Genomic DNA, 8,419 nt, shown 5'->3' on the forward strand with positions numbered 1-8,419 from the left:
CTTCCTTAAGCGTTGGATCGAATAACATTCTTTTCGGCTCAGATGGTGGCTGTTTTGAACTCGTAAACGAATGATTTTGCTGTTGGTCATTCATATTTGTGCCCCTCTCCTTCTCCTTCTCAACTTTCTCATGCATCTCTACTTTGTTGTCAACCATCTTCCCACTTCTCAAGGTTGTAATGGCCATCACACGCTCATTATTTCTTGGATTAATTTCTGTTTGGCTTGGAAATTGCCCTTGTGCTCGCTCCAATTTGTTCAAAGTAATAGCTATTTGTCTTAACTGAATCTCAAAATTAGATTGAGCCCTTTCCAACAAGGCATGACTTTGCCTAACCGATACAACTTCCTGTTCATAACATATCCTTAATAAAAGGGTCTTGTTGTTGAATTGGAGGAGCTTGATAAGGCTACTGATATTGCTTTGTTGAATTTGATGGTCCCATGCTATTTTGCGAATCTCACCAAGATAAAGTCAGATGTTCTCTCCATCCCGAGTTATAATTATTGGAGTTGTTGAATTGGAGGAACTTGATAAGGCTACTGAGGCGCCCACATAGATGATAGGAGCATATTTAGGCGACTTACTTAGCTTGTTTTCGTGCATTTATATTGTTAATTCATAGTTGTTTTTGGCGTTTAAGCCATTTTCGTGTGTTTTTAGGTTCATGTGGCTAAGGAAGCAAAAAGATGCATTTTGGAGCATTTTGGAGCAAAATTGGACTTGGAAGGGATAACTTATACTTGGAGCAAAAGGAATGGACGAAATTGAAGAGTTGATGTCACAAGGATTCCTACTTGAAGTAGCCACACACCTTCCACATTTCAGCCACATGCACTTGTTCCTCCATCATTGCACCAACAACAACATTGCACATGCACTCCCTTTAGTTAATTAACCCACATGCACCCTTTATTCTTTCATCATTCCAGCCACTCCACATCCCTCACCAAGAAATCATTCAACACATGCATCCATAATCATTTCTCCACACCAAAACCGTGCACAAGCATTCATCCTTTCAATTCCATCAATTTGTTCTTTCTTTTCTTGTTTCTGTTTTCGTGTTTAATTTAACTTGTTGTTCAATTATGTTAAACATGTGGAACTAATTTCTTTTTAGTTAGAGGCGAATTTGAAGCCATGGACATATGTTGGTTATGATTTGATTTACTCCAGATATGAATTCATGAACTTTAGATGTGGGTTACTTTTCTGTTTTGATTAAGAACTTGTTTATGTATGTGGGTTGAGGGTCGACACTGAATTTGCATGCCTAAACTTGATGCTAGGATATAAGGGAATTTCACCTAATCGTTATGAACTTATATTCATGAGTAGTAAAAATCGCTAGTCACGATTGTGTTTAGTAAACCCTAGGCTGGATTAACATGCGTATTCCATAGTTATGAATGCCTAGTCGATGTTTATGATTTCCATTGAACTTAATGATCTTTGTTGAATGTCTCTATCATGCGTATTCCATGGTTAGGGACTTTGATTAGGAATAATTTGGTTGTAATGCGTATTCCATTCAATCCAATGAATCTAGGGAAATCTGAGAGTTAGTTTAAGCGGACCTAATTAACTTGGAGCATTGTCATTCATCGTTTGTTGAAGTCATAACTGGGAGTCAAATTATATGCTTATGTTCATGTGTGGATAAGGAACCCTCTAACTAGTTTTCTCATCATTTTATTTCATTAATTTCGTTTTTACAATCTGTTTTGTTTCCAAGTTCTTGTTTTGTTTTTAAATTCATTCAAAACCAATCCCCATTTATTTTAAAGTGTTAGATTAGTTAGAAATACATTTATTTTGTGTTTATAAGTGTTTTGATTCATTTTGTTTCCCAAATTCGTCCAAAGTACTCAAGGTGCTCAAAACTGCCCAGAAAGTATTTTTAAGGCAGTTTCGAGTGCTTTGGGTACTGTTTGAGTCCTTTGGTTTGTTTTAGAGTTTTAAAGTTTCGTTTTACATTCTTTGAGTCTAGTTTAGTGTTTTATATTGCGTTTCTACGTTTTTGAGTCAGTTTCCAAGTGATTAACAATCCCTCCTAATCCCCGGTCCAGAACGATCCCTACTTATACTTATACTACAATTTGACGAAAAGAGGGTTTAATTTGTGCGCGTATAAATCTCGCATCAAATTTTGGCGCCGTTGCTGGGGATTAGAAAATTTGCTAATCCCTTGGATTGTTTTATTTTCGTTTGTTTTTATTTTATTCCAGATTCTTAATCTTGTTTTGTTTCTTGTTTTAGGTACTTGTTTATGACTCGGAGTTCTCATCCGATTCGTGAACATATCCTGGAGTGATTGGGTTCTTCGTCCGGCTGCAAGACGTAAAAGAAAGCGCTACTTGGGAGGCAACCCAATGCACTGAATAAAACAAAGCATGTTCATAAAAAAAATAAAAAAAAAAAAAAAAAAAAAAAAAAGATACTAAACATGGAGAAAAGTGGAGCTTCATAAAGGTTGTTTGCGTGAAGCCCCACTACGAGGCGCAGAAGCGGAAGGCATAGAAGCGGGAGGCATAGAAGCGGGAGGCATCGGAGCGGAAGCCATCGGAGCGGGAGGCAGCGGAGCTAGAGCATTCCAGGCCTCAATACTTGGCCAAGCGCTGGATGACCCAGGAAAAAGGTGCCTCTGGAGATAAGACGCAAGCCTTTGACGGTCACTGTAAATTCGACCCTCAGATTCTTGCAGCTCATCAAGCTTCCTCTTCATCCCCGACGAATAGTTATTTGCAAGCACATGCAAACTTCTATTCTCGTACTTAAGCTGCTGGATCTCTTGCTTAAGTCTTTCCACCTCTGCCATCAATGATTCCACCTGACGGGACCGAGCAAGCAAGCGTTGGCCCATGTTGGACACAGAACTCGCACACTGAACACTAAGTGCGAGGGACTCTTGAACGGCCAACTCATCGGACCGTCCTGACAGCAGCCTACTATCTTTTGGAGTGAGGAGGTTCTTAGCTACTATTGTAGCTGTTGTGGCGTCCTGCATCACGGAGTCTTCACCTGTAAGAAGACCGTTAGAAGATAAAAAAGAAGGGCGCCATACGTTACCTTGACGCGGCGCGCCCGTATCACTGCTAAGGCTCAATTCCAAGCTAAGGTTCGATGGGTTTGCCATTTTTTCAAAAGTGTTCAAAGAGAAGGGATGGAGTTAAATTTCAAAGGGCCGGAGTAGATTTTCAAGAATGGGAAATCTTCAGAGTGTGTTTGTTGGCGATGATCGATAGCTCTATAAAAAGCCAAGGTGACGCGTCCACCGATTCAAAAAGCCAGAATTTTCGGCGTAATTTAGGCGACGCGTTCTCGGCTTTTCAGAAGACGTGTTCAACTTTGTCAAAAGATTTCTTCTTTTCAGACAACACGTGGAGGCCATCATCGCAACTACACATCTTTAGCCGACAAGCGCAAAGTTCGGCGACGCTTTCTCTGCTTTTCAGAAAACGCGTGCAGCTTTGTCAAAAGAGCCGCATCCGCACTACTACGTGTCGTTCAGAAAGCGAAGGGGCGTCGTTCAGAGATCGAAGAGGCGTTTTCAAAGATCGAAGAGGCGCCACTATTTCAAAAAGCCGGATTTGCGGGATCAAAATGTTTGTCGACAAGGGTAAAATGATAGGAGCATATGCATGCGACTTAATTAGCTTGTTCTCGTGCATTTATGTTGTGTTTATTTAGTTATTTTAGTGTTTAAGGCCACTTTTGTGTATTTTCAGATTATAAGGCCAAAGTGTGCAAGAAGATGCAAATTGGAGTATTTTGGAGCGAAAGAGGAATGAATGAGTTGAAGACTTGAAGAAACGACGAATTCCTACTCCAACGATGAATTCTTACCAAAACGAGGAATCCTACTCAAACAAGGTTTCCTACTTGAAGTAGGAAAGTTAACCCTAAGTTTCCCATTTTGGTAACCTTTCCTAAACTTAAACGTCCGTATTTTCTAGCCACTTTGACGGCCTTGTATGCATTTTAGGACACAAAACCATGGCCCTAGCCCACTTTAAAGCCCAAGCCGTGCCCTTGCACTTTCTTTTCCTTCCCTTGCCGTGCAAGGGGGGGTATTTAAGTCCATTGTCATTCACTTAAACCCTATTTCCCTCTCCTAACCTAACCCTAGCCGCACCTTGCAGCCATCCTCTTTAATTTCTGATTTTATTTCCTAAATTCTAGAAGCCTTTGAATTTACTTTCGTTAATAAAAAATAAGCTAGGAACCAAACATATTTAAAACTCTAGGTTTTACATACTTAGCCGCACCTTTCCATATCCTCCCCTTTAATCCGTAGCTTTCCATTTTATTTTCATTTTTATAATAAAATAAAACAGCCACAAAAATCCCATTAGGCTTACAAGGCCGTGGCCCCCCCCATTTATCAAAGTTAACCCTAATTTCTACCACCTAAGCCGTCACTCCCCAAAAGCCACCATCCCATTTTTCTAAGCCGTGCCTTCCCATTAATCATTCACATTTTAACCCTAAGCCTTTTAATCCATCTCAGCCGCACCCTTTAATTCACCCTAGAATCTCACCCATTCATTCACTAGCCGTCACACCCCATTCCTTCCATAATCCGTGCACTCCCATTCCCCTCGGAGGGATCCATACACTTTCCACACCCATAACCTAATTCACAAACAGCCGCAGCCACGATCTACATTTTCTTCCATTTTCCTTCCATAATCCGTGCATATCCATTCCATCCTAGCCAATTTCCAGCCTTCCTCCATCACTGCCGCAGCCATTCCACCACTCTCCACCACTTTACACACCTTCCTACACCACCACACAACCTTGCCGCACCATTAAACCACCATTAAACCATCCCTAAACCAGAAACACATCCAAAAAAACCACCCACAACCAATCTGCCGCAGCGAGGAGAAGAGGGAAGAGGAGCTTCGACGCGCACCAATTCAAGTGGATTCGTTGGGCGTTCTAGGTGTAATCAATCCTTTGTGCTTTATGTTTAAATTCAATTGTATTTCTCTTTTTGTGAACATGAGAGGCTAAACCCCTATTTAGCTAGGGGGTGATTCGAAACCATGTTTGTGCTTGCAATATGATTTGAATACATTTGGTTGGAATTTCATGAATGGTGAATTCAATTCGTTCATCTATTTGATTGATAACTTATTTGTGTATGTTGATTGAGAGTGCACGCTTAGTTTTCATGCATGAATATGATGCTAGATTATGAGGGAGTTTCACCTAATAGTTACAATCTTATAATCACAAGTAGTGAAGGTCGCTTGAAAACGATCGCGTTGAATGAATTCTTAGCATAAGTTTCATGCAATTCATAGTAATGAATGCTTCGTCAATGCTTATGTTTTTCATAGAACTTAAATGATTCTTGCTTGTATCTCTATTATGCAATTCATGTAGGGAACTTGTAGGGAATGTTTTGAGTTGTCGTATGCAATCATCCAACTTAATAACTTGTGGAAAAACTGAGGGTTAATTAGTGCAATTCACGGTTAATCTGGGGCGTTGAGTATTTATAATTCATCGAAAGACCAACTGAAAATCAAATTGTATGCAAGTGTGACATGTGTGGAGAAGCACCTTCTAGCTAGCATTCATCCATATTTTTATCACATTCATATTTACATTCTGCCTTTAAATTACAATCGTTGCATTTAGTTTAATTTCGTCAAAACCTCAATCCCCCTTTACTTTAGTGTCTAATTTAGTTAGGAAGTGTCTTAGTTTGTGTTTATAATTGTTTTGTATTCTTTGAGTCTTTTGATTTGTTTTAGTGTTTATTTGTTTAGTTTTGCATTCTTTGAGTCGAGTTTAGTGTTTTAAACCGTGTTTTTGAGTTTTTAAGTCAGTTTCCAAGTGTTTAGCAATCCCTCCTAATCCCCGGTCTAGAACGATCCCTACTTACATCTTTACTACAATTTGACAAAAAGAGGGTTTAATTTGTGTGCTTAATTAGGTCGCATCATAAAAGAACAATACCACCACTTGATATTATCTCTATATATGTCGACCTTCGTCTTTTATGGCAAGGCAAACCTGAAGAAAAATGCCCAACTCTCCCTCACCTCTGAGGGCGCACTCCCAGCAAAGCCTTTCGAAATACTCAATTCTTTCTTCTTCCCCAAAGATGATACCAGATGCCTGGAGTACATATGACCCAGGAGGAAACGGCGGATTGAAGCATGTGCTGATTCATTCACCGCTTCTTCAAAGCAAAGGTATCTCATATCATCAAGGTCAAAAGCAAAAGTATATCATATCATGCTCTTTCCCTGTCCTTTTCTTTGTCCTTGTTCTTACTCGCATGGCAAAGTGAAAAAAGCAATCAGCCGGCACTTTGAGTCAGTCTTCCGATCTGGTTCCGACTGCCTGGAATTTATTCCTGGTTGCTTACCTAGCGTTGCTCTCGAGTAGTCATCTTCAACGGAGCAAGTAAGGCAAGTGAAAATGATACATTGAAGCATGTGGAGACAAGCAACAACTGCATATGCTGAGCTATCCTCTAACCCTCTTCAATACGAATTGGAAAGATTGAACAAAGAAACAGATAAAAGGAGGAAGCTCAGACCTTCGGGGGAGACCAAAAGAATTCCTGCTGCCCAGTTCAAGAGTAGCACAAAGGAAAATCAACGAGTGGAGGAGACCAAAAGAATCCTCCAGCCCAGTTCAAGAGTAGCTTGTGGAAAATCAACAATGGGAGGAAACCAGTTCAAGATTAAGCCTGTGGAATCACCAAGATCATGCCTCAGTACAATCACCAAGGAGAAGAGGGAATATACACTCCATAACCAGATTTGCGTCCCTAAACTCTTCTCTTTGTTAAGTTACATTCTGCCATGTTTAGTATGTATAAATGTTGTTTGTGTGTTTACTTATGTTTTGTGTGAATCTATGCTTAAAACATTGGGGACAATGTTTGATTTAAGTGTGGGGGGGTAACTAAGTATATGTAATGCAAATTCGTGGGATTTTATCACCCATTACTTCAAATGTTGTTCCTTGCTGTTTTAAAACATTTTTAAGATGTTTTAGAGTGTTTTAATATGTTTTGTTTTTATAAATCCGAAAATCACATAAAAATTTGAAAAAAAACATGTTTTGAAAAGCCTAAAAAGAGTGTTTTGAGTTGTTTTTGTGTGTTTGTGTCTTAGGGTACCTTCCAACACAATAATAAGGATTTGGTTTGTAATTGCATGACTGTTAAAAAGAGTTATAAACATAGATGAAAGTTTGATTTACTCTTAGTATATGCTTGGTTATGGTTATAATGTATGACTTCACATGCAATCATAAAAGAAAAAATTCGTTTTTGTAACATGCTTGAAGGAAGGAACTCAAACAAACGCTACAACCCTGTGAGACTCGAGCCATTACCTTCTTTGGAGAGTTATTTTCTGTGATTCTTTGTTTTCTAAAGTTGTTGCATGATCTCATTATTCCTTGCTTGGTTGCTACTTAGAATGCAATTGTATCATGATAGAACTAAATGCTAGAACTTATATCCGTTTCATTCAAAGCATGACATTGAATTGCATAACATATATCAAGATGAAGTTGTGTAGTTGCCACCATAACCAAATAGCCTTACTTCCCATATTTCGTATTTGTTGTAAGTTTTAACCCCGTTGAGCCTCGTTTAGCCTTTATTCTTTGTTAACCCACATCACCCCTTACCTAGCCTAGAGTAGGACTTTCCTATACCCTTGTTCTTAAAGTATAGTGAGCATGACTTAAATGAATTCCTTTTGAGTTACATTATGCAAGAAAATGAGTGTGGGGGAGTAAAAGTTTATTCTTACGTTTATATGTATGTTTTGAGATTCAAAAGAAAAAGAAGAAGAAAAGAAAAAAAAAAGGAGTGAAAGTAAGTAAGAATGAACTCACGAGCGTTGATGGTTGAAGAAAGGGTCCAAAAAGTTGAATATGGCCCTAAGTTTTGTGTGACTTTCCCTTGGGTGTTCAAAGTTGACTTCTGCGTTCTTAAGGGAATTCTAAGTGCCTAATTCAATACTTTGCTCACTATTGCTTTAAGAATGTTTGTTTATCCTTCACCTTTCATTGTTAGCCAATACCCTAGCCCCGTTACAACCCTTTGACTTCTATCTTGAGTGTTATGTGTTTCAAATGTGGAGTTTCGAATTGATATGAGCTTATGGTGTCATTGGTTCTCGCATCTAAGTAGTAGCATTCCATTCATGAGATCATATCTAAACATGCTTATTAACTCCAGAAATTGCTTCCTTTGAAATACATATATGTGAGTGTTCGTTTTTATGTTTACATCAATCTTCTCACATATAACTAGTTTAGGGTGTGTAATCAGAAAATCTGAGTGAAAATTGAGTGCATATCTTGTAAGGAATTGAGCAAATTCTCTAAGGCATGTTACTACATTCAAAATATAGTTTTAAATGCTTA

The sequence above is a fragment of the Pyrus communis genome, chromosome 13 (assembly GCF_963583255.1).
Source record: "Pyrus communis chromosome 13, drPyrComm1.1, whole genome shotgun sequence".
Classification (NCBI taxonomy): Eukaryota; Viridiplantae; Streptophyta; class Magnoliopsida; order Rosales; family Rosaceae; genus Pyrus; species Pyrus communis.